Raw genomic sequence first — 19,467 nt, 5'->3', positions numbered from 1 at the left:
CGCCCCTCCCTCTGCGGGCTCTCACCCGGCCCCTGGGTCCTACTGCCCCCCACACCGAGCGGGGCGCGGGGAACCCCCGCAGAGAGGTCGGGCGCTGGGACCTGCACGACCTGCACAGCGCGCTGGTGTTCTTGGACTCCGCGGACACTGCGGAGACTCCGGACCTCCGAGGTCCTGGAAATGGGGACCGGAGCGGGGGGGGGCGGGGGAGAGGGCGGAGTTAGGACCGCTGAGCTGGAGGGGACACTGAGCTCCAGGGTCCAGCTCCCCGGAGAGGAGCACCCTCCTCCCCACAAGCCTGCTTACCCCTTCCAGCAGCCTTTTCCCTTGCAGGGGCTCTGCCCCGAGGCGATCCAGTCCCCCCGTTTTAGAGCGGAGACTTAATTAGGTCCCCTGACACACCCCCTCCTCAGTCAGGGTCCCTCTCCTTTGTCTTAGGGGAGGTGGTCAGAAATTGAGAGGCAGCATCTTTCTCCATCCGCAGCTTATCCTGAACACCTTGGCGGAGCTGGACCTCAGTGACTGCCCTGAGGGGAAAAGGGATCCTAACCGGTCCAATACCTGACCCTAAGTCTGGAAAGTCGTGATAGAGGCGGAGACTCCGGGAACGTCGTGGTTTGGCTGGATCTGGAGGGGTGCACAGGAAGGAGAACCCTGGCTGTCCACTAAGTAATACGTTGTATGATCCTACTAAGCAAGTTACTTTCCTTTTCTAGGCCCTAGTTCCTTCTTTGGCTGTGAAATGTGATGCTTGCTTCCTTCCCCCCTTCCCTGGTCTGTATGTCTGTCTCCCTCTCTCCTTGCTTATCCCTGCCCTCTCCCTGTCTGGGTCCCCTCCCAGGGCTCCAGGGCTCACTATCAACCCCTCTCACCCCACCCTCCTACAACTGATAGTCCCTTGAGCTCTAAGCTAAGCTGGGTATTCAGGTCTGTTCTAGGTGCTAAAGACGCAGCTGAGAACAGGACAAAGTCCCTGCCCTCAAGGATGTACAGTATGAGGAGGAAATGTGCATGTTAGTAGGGAACTCAAGAAGGCAGAAGATTATTTAGGACATCCCCCTACCTCCCACAAGTCTTCTAATAGTGAAATGATGGATAACAGACTGGCACAGTATGGAGAGGAAGGGACAGGGTAGAAAGACACTTCATTCACTCATTCGTTCAACCATTCAGAAAGCTGTGCTGAGTGTCTTCTTTCTTCCAAGTGCATCCTTGGCTCTTGGGGAGCAAATGAGTCCCAGCACCCAGTGGATGAATCATCTGGGTCCCCAGCAGTAGGGGTGGGGGGTGACTAACTGTGAAGTCTGGGTTAGGTGCTGCTACTTCAACTCTGATTACAAGGACGGTGGGAAATCTTCGATTCCAAGAGCTTCGGACTCTTTGAGTCAGGGTCAAAGAGTTGGAGAGGACTTGAATCCGAAAGTGACCACCATAGAAGCTGATATCTTCCTTGAATCCCCATGGAATCTTTGAATCTCCATCTAGAGAATCGTAGAGTGGTAAATCTCAGAGTCAGAGAATCTTAGAAGAAAAGGAGCAGGGGCTCTGGGCTGCAAGGCTTCTCAGAGGTCATGGATTCCTGCGTGCGGCCCCAGGCAGAAGCCTCTCTGCAGTATCCCAAAGGCAAGTGCACAGCATCTTGTAGAACAGGGAGTTCAAGTCCCACAGAGGCGGCCCAGTATTCTTTCTTAGGACAGGTCCAATCATTAACAAAATTGTTCCTCTTTAGTGTTGTGTCCATCTCTTTGGAGTGGCTGTCCTGGTTTTCATGTGCTTCTTCCTGCCTCAATTGTGTTTTGCTTTTAAGGATATGTCCTTGCTATCCAAGGAAACCACCTGGGTCACAGGCCATACCCCACCCTCTTGGTGCTCCAAGGTAATCAGCCCGTGAACTAAGAGTCCATCAGAACTGGTAGAATAAAGGAAAGGTCTTGGTTTCCAGTGGGTCCAGATGTCAAAAGCCCACAGAGATTTCCTTTCCTCCACACTGCTCCATTTCTTAGCTCTCTGAGGCCTCACCAACACTTTCGGGGTAAGCAGAATGCTATGACTCTCAGTGCCAGCCCTGAGGGGGAAGGGTCAACTGAGGCTCCTGCTGCTGGATAAACCCAGAATCCTAGAAGGTCAGAGTAGAAAGGACTAATGCCCTCCATTTACAGAGAGAGAAGCTGAGGCCTGAAGAGAAGGCTAGGTCTGAAGACCAAACTGGGTCAGAAGCCTCCGCTATGGCATTATTTCTGTGTCATGATCCTATAGTCTCACTGAGTGTCTCTGGAGACCCGGGCCGCCTTCTCTCTAGGAGTCCCCAGTACCCAGCACAGGGCAGGCCCAGAAGAGGAACTTGGTAAGCTCAGTCAGAGAGCCAGTGGTGGGAAGCGGCTGCCTGAGTCTGTGGGGCTCCAAGCACCACCTCCCTGAAGAAAGACAATGGCTCCTTTAAATTTCCAAGATCAGCAAAAAAATGTCAAGAGCCTTTGCCACATTATTCTTAGCTCTGAGCCCAGCCCAGGCCCGGCTGTGGCCCTTCCCCCACACTTCCAGGCTGCACATTCTGGAAAAAGCACTCTTTCTGGAGGGAGGGAAGACTGAATTGCAGAGAGACTCTCCAGCATTTCAGGTCTGGATTCCTCCAGTGTCTTGGCTCCCTGAAGGAGCTGTTCCTGCCCTCGGCCCCACCCCATCCCTCAGAGGGATGGAAAGTTGCCCAAGGTCACACAGCAGGTCTGACGTAGAGCTGGGCCAGAACGCAGGTGCTGGACCCCCAGCTCTCTTTCCCCCAAACCACCTTCTGATTGACCCAGCCAGATCGGCAGACCCCATTTTGCCAGAGATTACAGAAACAGCTTTCTTTGGCTCCAGTGGCTAGATTCATGCAGTCCTTGCCCTGTAGAACCCTAGGACAAAAACTAACATATCATTTAAGTGCTCAGCATACCCGTATTTAATATTTTCAGAGTAAGTAAGAATGTCACCATTTTATTTTCTTTTTAAGTACGATCCACACCCAGCGTGGAGCCCAGTGTGGAGCTTGAACTCACGACCCTGAGATCAAGACCTGAGCTGAGATCAAGAGTTGGATGTTTAACCCACTAAGCCACCCAGGCGCCCCAGAGGTCAGGGAGGCTCAGTGGAGTGTTTAAGGGCATACATGGAGCTGCATTCAGCACAGGGATTTGAACTAGGTCGGTTTGTCCAAGGGAAGGTAGGGAAAGGGAAGGACTGAGAAATGGCGTTTATGGGTCACTTTGCTACGGCTGGCCGTCCTGGGCACCTAAACCGTATCTCACTCTTAATTATAGGACGCTAATTGGAAGGAAGTGTAATCCCTTTCTCCTTCTCACAGGGGATAAAACGGGCCAAGAAAGGCTCGGCTAACCAGTCCACGGTGGAACCTCTTCCTCAGAGTAGGGCCAGGGCTATCGCAGGCTGCGCTTTGAGATGCTGTCCGGAAGCCAGGAATATGCTCGCAGCCCAAAGCATGAGTCAGGGAAACGCAATTTCTGCGATCTCTGATTTTCTCTGTGGAGTGTGGGCCCTTCCGATGAAAGGGCTGTCCTGTAAGCTGCCACGTCGGAGGGTGGGAGGCCCCGTGTGGGGCTGGGGGTGGGCGGGCACAGGGTTTCTCCCCTCCTCCTCCCAGAGCCGGCCGCCCCGCCCCCACCCCTCCGCAGCGCTGATGCGGAGGGAAGTCACACGGGCCGTCCAGTGCCTCCACTCACCCGTCTGACACGACACCCAGGAGACACACGCCCGCTGACACATGACACTGCACATGCACATGTGTCTGTCCACCCGCTGTGGCCCCTTCGTGCAGTCCACGCACACACGTGGCTGCTATTCCCTAGCAACACAAATGCACCGCGCCGAGCACACGTGCCTCATAAACCTGTGTGCAGGGGGACAGGGGAAAGGGCACAGCCAGGAGATCTGGGGTTCCACTCTCATCCCTTCACCCCTTATCAGCTGTGAAGCACTGGGGAAGTCACTTCCCTCTCTGAGTTTCCATTTGTAAAATGAGAGGCTGTGACTCCTCCTTGCACCCCACTCCCTGCTGGCGGCCGGTTGTTCACCCTGCCTTCACCTCAGAACCTGCAGGCTTGGGGCGCCTGGGGGGCTCAGTCCGTTAAGCGTCTGCCTTCTGCTCAGGTCATGATCCCAGGGTCCTGGGATCGAGTCCCCCATCTCCCTCTGCTTCCCTCCCCCACCTCCTTCATGCTTGAGTGCTCTCTCTCTCGCTCACTCTGTCTCTTAAATAAATAAAATCTTTTTTTAAAAAATCTGCAGGCCTTTCTTGAGCATCTACCACGTGTGGGGTGCCCCAAACCCTAGGAGGCTAGGATATAGTTCCCACTGGGAAGTGGAAGGAGCTGGGTGGCATAGGGACAGGGCTCCTGAGCCCAGCAGCCCAGGGCTCCCTTCACCAGCTCTCCAGTGGCTCCCAGTGGTCCCTGGAGAAAGTCCAAGCCGGTTCATTGCCCTCACCCCCCTAGCATCAGGCATGCCAGTTTGCAAAGGCAGGTCCTTGGTGCCCCCGGGGCAGAGATGCTCTGCCTTTTTAGGGTCAGAGCAAGGGAGGAGGCTCTTAAGAAGGCTCAGCTTTAGGGAGTGGGGCAGCACATTGTACTTTGGGTGGATTGGTAGCTCCCTCCCTTCTCCCAGCCTCCCCCTCCCAGGCCTCCTCTGGCAGCCCCATGGAAATGGATCCAGCTGCCTGCAAGGCCAAGAGGGCTGGTAGGCTGGTAGATGCTTGTTAAATATTGTCTGACCCTTTCCCTTCCCCTGCCGCCTCTCCCACCCCCTCGCCCAGCGCCCAGCTCTTTTCCTCTCTCCTAGGTGACACCCACAGCTGTCGTAATAGTGATGCCCAGCTCAGCCACAGGGCTGCCCTCCCTGTCTCACCATCTATCTCTGACAACCAGAAAAGGGACCCTGAGTCCTGACCACCCCACAGCCCTAACCTGCTTCAGCCCAGGGTGGCCTCCCCAGTGTTATGAGTCCAAGAAGCCCTGGCTTGGAGGTCTGCTATATTTTAGCCCCGCGCCCATGATCTAGGTCCCCCCCACCAAACTAGTAATGATCATCTCGAAGATAATGCGAAGCACAGATGAAACAAGGAATTGGAGAGCACTCATGCTCTGCTCACCTCTTCATTGCCTGGTCCAGTCCTACCTGGCCACTCCTGCTCTGTCCTCTGAGTGCTGTCCTGTCAGTTCCACTCACACCTGGCCTTGCACATATACACGAGGATCCCAAAGGGCTGTGAGTGTCATGGTGACTGCCCTGGGGAGGCACAGGCAGAGGATGGCAGCCTGCAGAAGGGGGAAGAACCCAGGCTGGGAGTCAGGAAGTCTGGGTGCCACTACTCACTGAGTGACCTTGGAAAGTTGCTGCAACTCCCTGTGCCTCAGTTTCCTCATCTGTAACATGGGGGATTTGAACAGGATCTAGAAGGATCTGAGGGATTGCATTTTAAACAGAAAGAAGGGTTCTGCCTCCTACACTGTTGGTGGGAATGCAAGCTGGTGCGGCCACTCTGGAAAACAGTATGGAGGTTCCTCAAAAAGTTGAAAATAGAGCTACCATACGATCCAGCAATTGCACTACTGGGTATTTACCCCAAAGATACAAAAGTACAGACCCGAAAGGCTACGTGCACCCCGATGTTTATAGCAGCAATGTCCACAATAGCCAAACTGTGGAAAGAGCCAAGATGTCCATCAACAGATGAATGGATAAAGAAGATGTGGTATATATATACAATGGAATATTATGCAGCCATCAAAAGGAATGAGATCTTGCCATTTGCAACGACGTGGATGGAACTGGAGGGTATTATGCTGAGCGAAATAAGTCAAACAGAGAAAGACATGTATCATATGACCTCACTGATATGAGGAATTCTTAATCTCAGGAAACAAACTGAGGGTTGCTGGAGTGGGGGGTGGGGTGGGAGGGATGGGGTGACTGGGTGATGGACACTGGGGAGGGTATGTGTTCTGGTAAGCGCTGTGAATTGTGCAAGACTGTTGAATCTCAGATCTGTACCTCTGAAACAAATAATGCAATATATGTTAAGAAAGAAAAAAAGAAGAAGAAGAAGGTAGCAGGAGGGGAAGAATGAAGGGGGGGAAATCGGAGGGGGAGAAGAACTATGAGAGACAATGGACTCTGAAAAACAAACTGAGGGTTCTAGAGGGGAGGGGGTTGGGAGGATGGGTTAGCCTGGTTATGGGTATTGAGGAGGGCACGTTCTGCATGGAGCACTGGGTGTTATGCACAAACAATGAATCATGGAACACTATATCTAAAACTAATGATGTAATGTATGGGGATTAACATAACAATAAAAAATTTAAATAAAAAAAAAAAAAAAGAAAGAAGGGTTCTGGCAGGAGAAGCAATGGGCACAGCCTTTCCAGAAGGCACTTTGCCCTGGGAGCTTTAAAGACATGGAACTGAATAATTCCCTGCAACATTGTTTGTAATAGCAAAAATTGGAAACAACTCTTTTATTGGTAGGGAGTGGGAATACCAAGAAGCTGGGAAAAACAAAAAGTAGGAGGTTCTTTATGTCCTGATACTGATATGGAAGAGGGAAGTGAAGGAGAATGTGTAGGGTACACTGCTGCCTTTCAGATCCGCACACAGCATCCCTGCAGCTGGGTGAGAAGCTTGTAGCATTCCTCCCTGCAGGGGAAGGGCCGGAGGGAAGGGAGAAAGGGAGGGGTGAGACTTATTTTTGGACTACTGCTGACCGAGAACAGCTCTGGCTTGAACCGCGGTCCAACTTATATGCGGATGGTTTTTTTAAAAAATAAGTACTGTACAATACTGTAAATGAATTTTTCTTCCTTATGATTTTCTTAAAAACATTTTCTTTTCTCTAGCTTTATTGTAAGAATACAGCATATAATACATATAACATCCAAAATATGTGTTAGCTGACTTTATCTTATCAGTAAGGCTTCTAATCAACAGTAGGCTGTTAGTAGTTAAGTTTTGAGGGAGTCCAAAGTTATTCATGGATTTTTTGACTGTGTAGGGGGTCAGCACCCCTAACCCCTATGTTGTTCAAGGGTGAACTCTATATGAATGCATTACTTATTCACACATTTTTAAAATTTTAAATTGTTTTTTTTTTAAATCAGCTTATTGGAATTTAGCCTAAGGAAATTATTTTTGAAAATATGAGCCTAGGTACATGTACAAGGATGCACATTACAGCCTTGTTTGTAAGGGCCAAAAATTGGAGACAGTGTCAGTATGGGATGGACTCTTGGCGGTCATCATAAAGGGGGAAGCTATTTTAATCCTCAAGCCGAGAAAGACAGCTCAGTGGATTTGGTGGACAAAAAATAGAGCAGCTTATAAAACCCCATATTTATGAAAACTCTCTGTGCAGAGGCAGGCACAGATGTGTGGAAGTATGTTCACATTTCACCAAGAAGTCCACTCTTGGTATTAGATGATTTCCACTTAATTTTTAAAACATTTCTGCCGTTCAAAGTTGTTTTGTGTACTTTTTTTTTATTTTTAAAGATTCTATTTTTTAAAGTAATGTCTATACTCAACGTGGGGCTCGAACTTACAACCCCGAGATCCAGAATCGCATGCTCTACTGATTGAGCCAGCCAGGTGCCCCTGAAGTTGTTTTATTTTTTTCAATGAATGTGTGTTAATAAAAAATATAAAGAAATGTGTATAATACTCCTAGAAAAAGACCAGAAGGAAAACTCTTCAAGGGTTTATTACTGTCTATCTTTGGAGATGGAAATATACATTATTTCTATTTTCTCCTCTGCTTCTCTGAAGTTTTTCAATAGCATATATCACTTCTATAATCGGTTTTTTTAAAAAGTCAATATAGTGAATAGGATAGAAACATCCAGTGGGAGGTCAAGCCAAGCCTGAAGGCCACATCTGAGTGGGGGGCGGGAAAGTGCAGGCCAATGGGGCCTGGGGCTCAGGGTCCCTAATTGCAGCTCTGGGGAGGTTGGGAGCCTGGGGCTCGAGCTCCTCTGGCCAGGCCTGGCATTTTCCACCCCTGCAAGCCTGCTGGCTTTAGGCCTCAGGCTAAAACGAGCTAGATCCTGACAGTATTTCATGGGAAGCCGCCAGGGCAGGCAGGCAGGGAAGGTCCCGACAAAGGTCACCATGTGAGGGGTCAGGAGTATGTGTGGGTAAAGCTGCAGAAGAAGATGGCCAGCCAGGGGTCTTCCAGGAGCTTGGGGGCGGGGAACTTGGAGCTTCCTCCTGAAGACACTTTAGCAGGGAACAGACAAGGTCCCACTGGTGTTCTTAAAGATTTTATTTATTTATTTTAGAGAGTGGGGGAGCAGGGAGGAGCAGAGGAACACACAGACTCTGTTCTGAGCCCAGAGCCCACGACCCTGAGATTGTGACCTGAGCCAAAACCAAGAGTCAGGTGCTTAACCAGCTGAGCCACCCAGGTGCCCACCCCTCCGCCCTTTTTTTTTTTTTTTAAGATTTTATTTATTAATTTATTTGAGAGAGAGAGAAGGAGGTGTTTTTAAAGTAGTTCTCTGCCTGCTGAGTGGAGAGTGCTAGAGGCCGGGGGGAGAATGTCACAACAGTCCAGAGCTAGAGGCTCATGCCTGCACGTGGGTAGGAACCAGAGGACTCCAGAGGTCCTGGTGGTAGACTGAGGATGGAGGCGCCCGCAGCAGGAGGAAGGAGGACCCTGGGGTGTGCAGCCTGGGGGAACGGGTGGCCCATGGTCCCCTTCCTGAGATGGACACTGGGAGGGAAGGTGTTGTCTATAGCTTGGAGACATCTGGGAGGCTGTAGCCTCCATTAGGCTGGCACTCGAGAGAGAAGGCCAGGCTGGAGGGGACGATTTGGGAGTCAGGGCACGGGAGAGTAAGGGACCCCATGGGATGGAAGGTGTGGGTGAGGGCAGGTACCGAGCGAGAGAAGAACTGAGCCCAGGGAGAAACAGGCCCACTCCAGGCGGAGGGGGCACCCTGCCACCGTCAGGAAGGAGAATCAGGGTGGCATCGGCAGGCCCACCGGTGAGGCTGGGGGGGAGGGGTAGAGGGAAGAAGGCCATGCTGGATGCGCTGGGGAGATACTGCCCTCGTGCCCTCCTCGGTCGCCGAGAATGCCGAGGGAGAATGCCGAGGGAGGACCGGGCGGCCCGATTCCACGGTGGGGGGGGTGCGTCCGGGCCGGGATCTGTACACTCGGCCGGACCCCATTGGCTGGCGGGCGGGAGCCGGCGCAGAGACAGGCCCCGCTGATGCAACGTGGGCCTATCGTTGCAGGCCCCGCTGAGGGGGTGCAGCTGTGCAGGCCGCTGCCCAGAGGTTCCAGCAGGGAGGGGGGACCGGCTCCCGGGGGGCAGGCTGGAGCGCTGGGACTGCAGCGCAGCCCGGCTCCAAGGCTGTCCGCTCTGCGTCTGCTCTGACTCACGAGGGAAACACGCCTTTCATGGAAGCACCCAGAGCCCTCAGCCCGGTGCGTGGGCGTGTGGGTGCGTGTGGGCACGCGGGGGGGGGGCGCTGCGAACCATGCACAAGCTCAGCCGTCCCTCTCACGCTCAGCATTCCTGAGGCCCGACCCGGAAGCGGGAGGAGGGGGAGGGGGAGGGGCTGGGCACCTGCAGAGCCCAGGCTGGGCATCCGGTCCTGCTTTCCGTCTGTGCTCAGCCTCTGACTCTGTCTATGACTTTGGGCAAATCCCTCATCCCTCTGAGCCATCTCTTTAGCTGGGACAGAGAGTTGTGGAAAAGAACTCGAAGATTGGGGGCTGGAGCGGGAAGGGGGTCACCAGGGGCACAGCTGACCAGTCTGAGCCCCCAAACCAGGCACAGAGGAAAGGGAAGTGGCACTTACGATGCCCACTGTGTGTGCATTCTCTTTTAAGTCCCATAACCCTGCTGTGAGGTAGGCATTTTTCATTCCCACTTTGCAGATGGGGAAACTGAGCCTCAAACAGCCCAGGAATGATAGAGCCTGGATTTGAAGCCAGGTTTCCCTGCTTGGGGTCTGGGGTTCTGTCCACTGCAGCAACTGGGGGGTACCTGAGGGCATCAGGAGGCTGACGCTGGCATCACTGATGGCCAGAACTCAGAGTTGCTCAAATCTTGGACACTTTCTGTCCTTAAGCAATGAGCCTCACATGGGATGCTCAACGGTATGACAGAGGGGAGCAGGGAGAGGGCATTAGAACCCAGAAGTACCTCACCCCATGCAGGGATGAGGGGCAGGGAAGACTTCCTGGAGGAGACTGCCTGGGGTTGAGAAGGCGCTCACAGCAAGCACAGAAAGCTTGGGGAGGGTGAGGAAAGCGAGGTGCTCTCCCCACTTGCACAATTAATGGCAACACCCAAACCCACAGTAATCAAGGTAAGTAATATTTTCAAAAATCAAAAGCAACACACGAAAAATATCCATGATGAACAAAATATCAAAATTTTAAATAAAGCCAGGAACCGGGCCAACTTCATGAGTGTACAACCTGTGCGGTCTCCCAGGGCCCCACACTTGGTTAAATGTTCTGCTGTTGCCATCCTGAAATTCTGAATGATTTTTGAGGAAGGGGCCGCATACATCACATAGCCTGTCCTGGGCGAGATCAGTAAAACAGTACTGTGTCAAGCCGTATTGGAGCCTGAGCCAAAAGAGAAAAAAATATTTAAGATTTTGGTATATTTTTCATCGTGGATATCTTTTCACATTAACTTTGATTTAAAAAAAAACTGTTATTAAAAATATTGCAGGGGCACCTGGGTGGCTCAGTCGGTTAAGCCGCTGCCTTCGGCTCAGGTCATGATCCCAGGGTCCTGGGATCGAGCCCCGCATCGGGCTCCCCGCTCAGCGGGGAGTCTGCTTCTCCCGTTCCCTCTGCCTGCCTCTCTGCCTACTTGTTCTCTCTCTCTCTGTCAAATAAATAAATAAAATCTTTAAAAAAAAAAAAATATTGCAAATTGGGGCTCCTGGGTGGCTCAGTTGTTAAGCATCTGCCTTCGGCTCAGGTTGTGATCCCAGGGTCCTGGGATCGAGCCCCGCATCGGGCTCCCTGCTCCGCGGGAAACCTGCTTCTCCCTCTCCCACTCTCCCTGCTTGTGTTCCCTCTCTCGCTGTGTCTCTCTCTGTCAAATAAATAAAGTCTTTAAAAAAATATATTGCAAATGTTATTTCTTTTGCTTACTGAGGTTTTTGATACCCCTTTTAATTTGCACCCAGGTGAGTGCCTCCTGGCCTCCCCCTAGTCCCAGCCCCGAGAGAAGTTGAGGAAGGGCAGCTGGGGCAGATGGAGCAGCAGGGCAGTGGCCAGAAGCCGGCCTGGCTAGCAGAACTAGCCTGTGAGGAGGTTTTGGCAAGACTGGGGGCAGGTGAGCCACGGAGTCCTTGCAAGAGAGGCACCTGGAGGTCTCCCCGGCTTCCAATCACTGTCCAGAGCCTTAGTGCCCTATCTGTGAAGTGAGAATAAGGGTTCCTTTCAACAGCCCCTCTTCCAGGTTGTTCTGAGGGGCAAAAGGAAAAAAAAAAGTTGCCCTGTAAATGGGAAGGTGCAAGGGCAAGTTCTGTGTTGGGTGCCACACGCTTCCCCCCCAGGCATGCGCACACAACCCTCTCCCCTCCCCCCATGCCTCGGCCCCTCTGGCCCTCCGGCCCCCCATTCTGCTTTCTCACAGCCTACCAAAGCCTCTCCTTTCCCTCGCCCTCAGCGTGCACTGGACAGGGACCATATTAAGGCTTTCCTTCCTTCCTTCCTTCTTTCTTTTATGGAACAAATATTTATTGAGAACCCACTGTGCACCGGATACTGTTCTAGGTGAACAAAACAAGGCCTTTGCTCTCCAGGAGCCTCACAATGCAGCCTGGGGGAGACAGGCTATGATTAAGAATCAAGTGTGATAACTTCAGGTGATGATAAGGGCTCCAAAGAACTGAGAGCAGGTGGGGGGAGGCGGGGGGGGGGGGCGGCTAGCCTGAGACTTGAATGATAAGCTGCATTTGTATCCTGTGGCTGTGGTAACAAGTTACCAGGAACTCAGTGGCTCACTACAATATAAGTTCTAGACGTCAGAAGACTAAAATGGCTTGGCAGGGCTGTGTACCTTCCGGGGCCCTCTAGGGGCAAATCTGTTTCCTGCCCGTTCGAGCTCCTGGAGGCCGCCTGCATTGCTTGACCTGTGGCCCCTTCCTCCATCTGCAAAGGCAGCCGTGCGACAGCGCCCTGTCTCCCCCTCTCTCTGCCCCCTGTTGTGTGATCACACCTCTTTCTCTGACTTGAATCCCTCTCCCCACCTCCCTCCTACAAGGACCCTTGTGGTTGTGTTGGGCCACCAGGGTAATCTCCCTATCTTAAGATCCGTAATTGAATCACCTCTACCATGTAAATGAACATATCCAAAATTAGGACACAGACATCTTTGGGGGGCCATTATTCTACCTACCACAGAAGCCAACCCTGTGAAGGCCTTCGAGGGGAGGACAGCAAGCACCCCAAGCAGAGGGAACTGCATGTGCAAAGTCCTCAAGGCTAGGCATGTTCTCAGAGAAAGTCATGTTCCAGTTAGCTTGATTTTAATCAACTTTATCCATGGGGCCAATCTCACCTCTGTAGATGAATGTGATGTGCTCTGGGAACCCTAAGCATCCAGGACAACCCTCCCCTTGGCACTTAAGGTCATCTCCTCCATCTCCCCAACTTCTAGCTGGCCAACCATTCACATGCTTAGAATGAGAGCCCTGGATGTTTGAAGAAGGAGCCTGCCTGGGCAGCCACCTAGAGCTGGAGGCCAGACTGATTCTGGTCAAGGAGTGGGCCCAGCCCCTGGTACCTGCACATAATCCTGCTCTTTCTTCCCCCTGAAGGCCAGGGTTGTGTGGCTAAGGGAAGATGGGAGCAGGAAAGCCTAGACCTCCAGCAGTGGCAGCGGCCTTCAATGGCCACATTGTTAGCTCCGGACTGTGGCAGGGAGGGCACCAGGGTCTGGCTGAATGAGGCATCTGTGATCTCTAGGTCAGGGGTTCTCCTGGGATATACCTCCCACCCCCCACCTCTGCCTGTAGAGTTGGCTTCCTTAGCATCCCTTGTGCTGTCCCACAGGGACCATGGCTACCTCCCTGTGCCTGTTGGATGGTGGTCTTTCCTGTTAGAACTGAAGCTCTGCGAAAGCCAGAAGCTGTCTGTCTTGAGTGCACCAAGGCCCAGCTCCCAGCCCAGCTTGGCTCAGAGAAGTTGTTCCATGGAAGGAGGGAAGGAGGGAGGAAAGGAAGGAAGGAAGGAAGGAAGGAAGGAAGGAAGGAAGGGAGAGACTGTTGCCATCCTTGCTTCATCTGATCACCTCTTCCCTGGACCACTGCACCAGCTTCCTCATTAGTTTCCGTGCCTCTGGCCTCTCCTCCACACTGTTTCAGGGGGTGATGCTAACATACTGTCTAGTTAAAACCCTCCAGAAGCTCCCTGAAACCCTTAAGATCCAGCCAAGCCATTGCCAGCCTCACTAGGCATTCACCCACCGATTCTCTTCCCGGCTCCTGCACTACCCCCTGAGCACACCAAATACCTCCCAGCCTGCGTGCCCTTGCATTTGTGGGTTCCTAAGCCCAGGATGCCCTTCCTCCTCTTCTCCCCACCTGGGTGACTTCTACTCATGGTTCAGGAGACAAGCTCCTCCAGGAAACCTGCCTGACTACCCCCAGCCTCCTCTGGGTTCCCATAACCTCTCCACTCCTCTCCAGGCTTCCCGCCATATCAGCACCAATTCTGTCTCCTTCTCCAGACCCTGAGCTCCTCAAAGGCAGGCACTGAGTCTGACCCATGGTTTTGTCCTAGCAAGTTCCCTGGACACGGTCAGGCACAGAGCAAATGCTCAGCACAGGTATAAGCTCAGCCCCCAGACAGTGGGAGGCCTGAGGCCTGACTAGTGGGCACTTCTGCCCTCTGGTGGCCATTTTGGGTCACTGCGCTTTTCTGTGTCCTATTTATGAGCTTCACTAGGGTAATGGACTGGCTCCTAGAACAGCGGTTTTCAGAATGTGCCGCCAGGGGGCGCCCGGGTGGCCCAGTAGGTTGGGCGTCTGCCTTCTGCTCAGGTCGTGATCTCCAGATGATCTTGGGATTTTGGGATCCTGGGATCGTGCCCCGCGTCTTGCCCCGCGTCGCGTGGGGCTCCCCGCTCAGCGGGAAGTCTGCTTCTTCCTCTCCCTCTGCCCCTCCCCCCCGCTGGTCTTGCTCTCTCTCTGTCTCTGTCTCTAATAAATAAATAAAACTTAAAAAAAAAAAAAAAAAAGAATGTGGCTCAGGACCACACCATCAGCATCACCTTGGAACTTGTTAGAAATGAAAATTCTGGGGCGCCTGGCTGGCTGAGTTAGTGGAGCATGCGACTCTTGATCTCAGAGTCTTGAGTTCAAGCCCCATGTTGGGCATAAAGCGTACTTTAAAAAGGAAAAAAAGGAAAATTCTTGGACTCCACCCCAGACCTATGAATCAGAAACTCTGGGAGTGGGGCCTAGAAATCTGTTTTAACAGCCCTCCAGGGGATTCTGATGCAAGCTAGTTTGACAACCCGCTTCCCAGGAGCCTCAGGCAATGGAGGAGACAACAGGACCCATCTGGTCGGCTGCTGGCTAAAACACAGGACTCCCAGTTAAAGGTGAATCTCAGATAACAATGATTTTTATTGCAACTATTGCACCAGACACATTTATACTAAAACTTGTTGTTTATCTGAAATTCACCTTTAACTGGGTTTCCTTCCCCCCCACCTCCCCGCCCCGCGTCTAAATCTGTCAGTCTTAAGCAAAGAACTCTTCTCTTGGTTTAATACTCTAGTGTCACCATCTTGAAAATTTTTTTTTAAGATCTTATTTATTTATTTGAGAGAGAGAGCGAGCGCACGAGAGAGAACATGAGCAGGGGAGAGGGGCGGAAGGAGAGGGAGAAGCAGGTTCCCCGCTGAGCAGGGAGCCCCATGCGGAGCTCAATCCCAGAACCTTAGGAGTCCAGAGCCAAGGGCAGCCACTTAACCGACTGAGCCACCCAGGTGCCCCATCCATCTTGCAATTCTTAATAATGTTTGGACATTGAGCCCTGCATTTTCATTTTGCACAAGTATTCAGTCATAGTAAGGACCCTCGCAAAGCCTTATCCAGAACATTCAGGACCGAGAGCTCAAAGACGGGAGGGGTCTGATCTCCAGCAGCTGAGCCGTGCCTCTAAGTTTTTCCAGATACCCCGTCTTCCACATCCCCCAGTGCTCCCCTGCCAGATGGGTCAAACCTTCATTTCCTCTCCCCAGAGTGCACTATGTGTCTCCTCGCTGTCTTGCTGCCCCCATCCTTGCCCCTTCTCTTCCCCCTTCCACTCAGTGAAGTTCCCAAAATGTTTGCCATGTCACCCTCCTGCTCAAAACTTTCCTCAGGGTGTCTTCTTACCACTTCTTAGCCACCTGCCATTACAGAGCACTGAGCTGGGCACTTTGCCTCCTCATTTCCTGTGTTCGGTGCAGGAATCCCGCCTCTGGCCGAGGCCTTGGGGTGGGGGCGCTGTGGGCAGGACCTGCTGTAGCCTGGACTGGAAGGCTGAGTATCATCTCCAGCTGATGCACATCAGGAGAACCGCTGCCTGGGACGGCGAGAGGAACAGGTAGAGAGGCTCCAGAATGATTTATTGAGCACCTACTATGTGCCTGGCACTGTCCTGGGTAGTGGGCATGAGGACAAAAGCAGCAGATATGAGCCCCACCTTCAATGTAATGACTTCACGGGTCTTGCCAGCTTTGATCTCAGGTTTATGCCCTAAAATGAGAGCCCTAATCAAATAGTAGAGGATGCTGACGTTATTTTTAATTTTTCAGAGGCAAGCAGGAAGTTGTTCTACTCTTGTAGATTTGATTCGAAATTACACTAGAGGGAGTGGGCCGGAAGCAGAGAAGAAACAAGATTGGCATGACCTGATTATCGCTGCAGAGGGATAGTAGGGGATGGGGGTTTATTTTACTAATCTGCCTAATTTTAGGTACATCATCCACATGTGTATTAATTAATTTTTTCTTTGGCGAGGCAGAAGGAGAGGGAGAGAGAGAATCTTAAGCAGGCTCCACACCCGGTGCAGAGCCTGTCACGGGGCTCGATCCCACAACCCCAAGACTGTGACCTGAGCCAAAATCAAGAGTCAGACACGCAACTGACTGAGCCACCCAGGTGCCCCGCGCACATTTATTTTTTTCAACACAATTCAAAGTATTATTAAAACACCAAAATCTTCCCAGTCTAGAATTGAGACCCTTCTTTCAGGCTAGGCTTTAAACTGGAAACCTGGAGAGCATGCTGCTCTCCCTCCATGATCATCTCTGGCTCCCTATGGCCCCTCCAGAGTGGAGTGCAGAGTGGGAGAGAGGGCAGAAAAGGCCCTCCTTGCCTGACACGGTTGTAACCTGGCCTGGGGACCCTCTGGCCATGGTGGATGTCCCAAGTTATCTTAACTCATGGGATTCTCCTGGAGATTTTTCAGGAAAACTCCTCCTCTGGGGACCTCTCACCTAGATTTCCCCTGATAAAGCAGGGCCTCCTCCGGTTTGCCACTTCCCTGTCAGTCTCCAGCTGTCCCCACTCTGTCGGGATCTCCTCACCACCCCCAAACTGGTCCTCAGGCAGCGGGACACCAGCTGAGGCAGGCAGGCCCTCATTTTCCCCTGGAAAATCAGGCGTCCTCTGTCTGTCTACCCAGGCAGTGAGCCGTTCCCAGCAGCGGCCCGGCCCTCCCCACTCTGCTGCCGCACACAGCCCTTGCTGTTAGACTGTGCGGTGTGTGAGAGCCCTTCTGGTCCCAGTGTCTCCCAGAGTGAGGCACATATGTCAAGCTCTCTGAACAGTGCTCTGGAAGCCCTCCTCACTTGGCTTGAAGGAGGGAAGAGAAGCAGAGCAGAATGACAACTCTCTCTTAAACAGCCCCTGCACCACGGGTGGGTGATGGCTGGAGGCTGGCAGGACAGGTCTGGGAGCACTCCCTCTGCTGGGCCTGCAGGATGGGCTGACACTCCATTTAGGACTCTGGGTGCTGGGGCCCTCTTGTCCACAGCTTTTAGAGCCCCTGGTGAGACACCAGCCATAGGATGAGCCTTATTCCCACCCCACCCTATCACATGACTAGAGAACCCCTGACTCAGAGAGTTGCCAGAGGCTCCTTCATCACCTGGATTTGCCTGGCAAAAACTTCCTCCTCTGCAAGCCTCCATGCAAACTCTGCCTCCTCCGGGATGACCTCCCTGATTGCCCCATGGAGCACATTGAGACACTCTTCCCTCGTGCTCCCACCGTACCTTGTTCTCTCCTCCTACAAGAACTGTTCTAGTTCCTGCAATTTTGAAATGTCTGGTGTCATGTCTCCCCATCAGATTTTGAGTTACTTGAAGAATCCCTGGATGGCTTCTGGTTTGTCACTGGGTCCCTGTTATCCAGCACAAAGGCTGCGGGACACAAAGAAGTACTAAAGCAAGAATAGCAACGATGACAACCTCCACTGAGTGCTAACTCTGTACCAGGCCCTGGGGCGAGCTTCATGGTGCATTATCGCCTTAATCCTGGTAGAGTCTTATGTGGTAGGTACTATTATCCCTGTTTTACAGATGAGAAAACTGAGGCTCAGAAGCTGAAACCGCTGGCTTGAAGGCGGGAGAGCCGGGATTTGACCCAAGTCCTGAGTGCGGGGCCCCTTGTGCTATACTGAGTTGGGGCTCAGCCATGCTTGATAGGCACCTGGATGGGGGCAGGGATGGGTGGGCCCCCTTAGGTCAGACTGATGGCCTCAGACCCCACCACACTAGGACTTTGTGCTTTCTTGGGGGTCACAGGATATGCAGAGAGTCAGGGGATACAGAAAGGTCAAGACAGGTGTGGGAGCTGCTGACTTCTGAGGCCACTACAAGGTCAAGTCAAGATGTAATTGGGGCTGTCACTTCTTGCCAGCATTGATGAACCTCATTTCCTTAATCCCTTAAGCCCTGCTCCAGCCCTTAAACAGATCCTAGGGGCTGACAGCCAAGGCCCCAGCTCAGGAAGCTCCCAGGGCTCCCGGAAGGAAGAAAACACATCCCTGGAAACGGGCAGGTTGTAATGGCTCAGGGTCTGGGTGCTCACAGGGCAGCGACGGGGGCTGGCTGGGCCGCAGTTCTGTGTGGCCCCCTGTCCGGGTTTGCCCATAACTGAGGGATGTTGGGCTTCCAGGGCTAAAACTGTCTAGGAATCAGTTGTCACCCTGCAACATTAAAAGCTTCTGCTCATTAGCTGCTTCTGGGCCCTGGATGAAGTACTCTTGGGAGACCAGGTGGTGTTAGCGCACGCAGGTTGTTCGGCCTGGCTGTGGCCCCAGGGGCTGGTGGAGAGAGGGGGGCCAGCAGTCAGAACAAATGGGGCTTGCACCCACTTCAGCCTTACACTGGCTGGGTGGCCTTAGGCCACTTGCCTAAAAAACATCCCTGAGACTTCTTCCCTCTTCTCTACAATGAGGTGGGTAACATCCACTCTGTGGGGCTCTTGTGAAGATGAAAATGAGATACCTGGCAAAAGGCAGGCGTCATTGCAGGATTAGGTTCGGCTGTGAGCAACAGATCCCCAGAATTGTTCCTGCTTAAAGGAGAGTTTGTTTCTCTCTCAGATGCAAGTCTAGAAATAAATGGTTCAAGGGTGGTGGGGAGGCTCTGCTTCATTAAGTGCTTGGGCATTCAGGCTCCTTCTAGCTCCTGGCTCCTCCAACCCTAGGGTATGGCCCTTGTCTTCAAAGACCAAGATGGCAGCTAGAGCCCCAGCCATCACATCCATGTTCCAGGCAGCAGATGAGAGAAGGACCAAAGAAGGGCACGTCACTCCCTTTAAGAGTACTTCCCAGAAATTGTACGCAGCAATTCCACTTACATTCCATTGGTCCTAACTTCAGTCCCAGGGCCACAGCAAGAGAGTCTGTGAAATGTACTTTTTATTCCAAGGGGCCACTGCCCCAGTAAAAATCAGCAGTACTATTATTGTGGAAGAAGGAGGGCACCGATATCGGGGAACTAGCTGTAGGGCCGGCCACCTGTACCTGGTACAGTGCCTGACATACATCAAGATTCAGCAAATGTGAGCTCCTTGTCCCCAGCCTGAGAAAGCTTGTGACTCAGGCTCCTGAGCTAGCCAGGACCTCCTGGGTGCTTCGATGGGACACGGAAGGAGGAGAAGAGCTGGGATTAGCTGGGACATAAGAGGCAGGGACATCTCTGGGTACCACAAGGCTCGGTCTGTGCCACCCCACATCTGAAGGTCAGCACCCCAGGAGCTCAGCAGAGGGGTTCTGGGTGGCGAGGAGCCCTCAGGAGCCAGGCCAGAAGCTGGAGGCAGGAGATGCTCCAGTCAGGAGAAAGGGCTTGACCAATGCCAGGCAGGACACCAGAATCCACCCAAGTGGCATGAGATCAGGGTGGAAAGGCAGCGGGCGGGGCCCCTGACAGCCAGA

At 52.7% G+C, this 19,467-nt stretch overlaps 2 long non-coding RNA genes across 2 annotated transcripts in view; one reads left to right on the top strand and one right to left on the bottom strand.

The window, feature by feature from the left end:
* LOC144379449 (uncharacterized) overlaps window positions 1–19,467 on the bottom strand; it is a 707,761-nt gene that overhangs the window by 681,243 nt on the left and 7,051 nt on the right. The window lies entirely within an intron of this gene.
* LOC118529839 (uncharacterized) lies at window positions 64–722 on the top strand. Its single transcript, XR_004914330.2, has 2 exons — window positions 64–171; window positions 485–722. It is a non-coding gene; the product is annotated as an uncharacterized LOC118529839 (long non-coding RNA).

This window comes from Halichoerus grypus, chromosome 11 (genome assembly GCF_964656455.1).
Source record: "Halichoerus grypus chromosome 11, mHalGry1.hap1.1, whole genome shotgun sequence".
NCBI classification, from domain to species: Eukaryota; Metazoa; Chordata; class Mammalia; order Carnivora; family Phocidae; genus Halichoerus; species Halichoerus grypus.
This window is presented reverse-complemented; position numbering and strand designations above follow the sequence as displayed.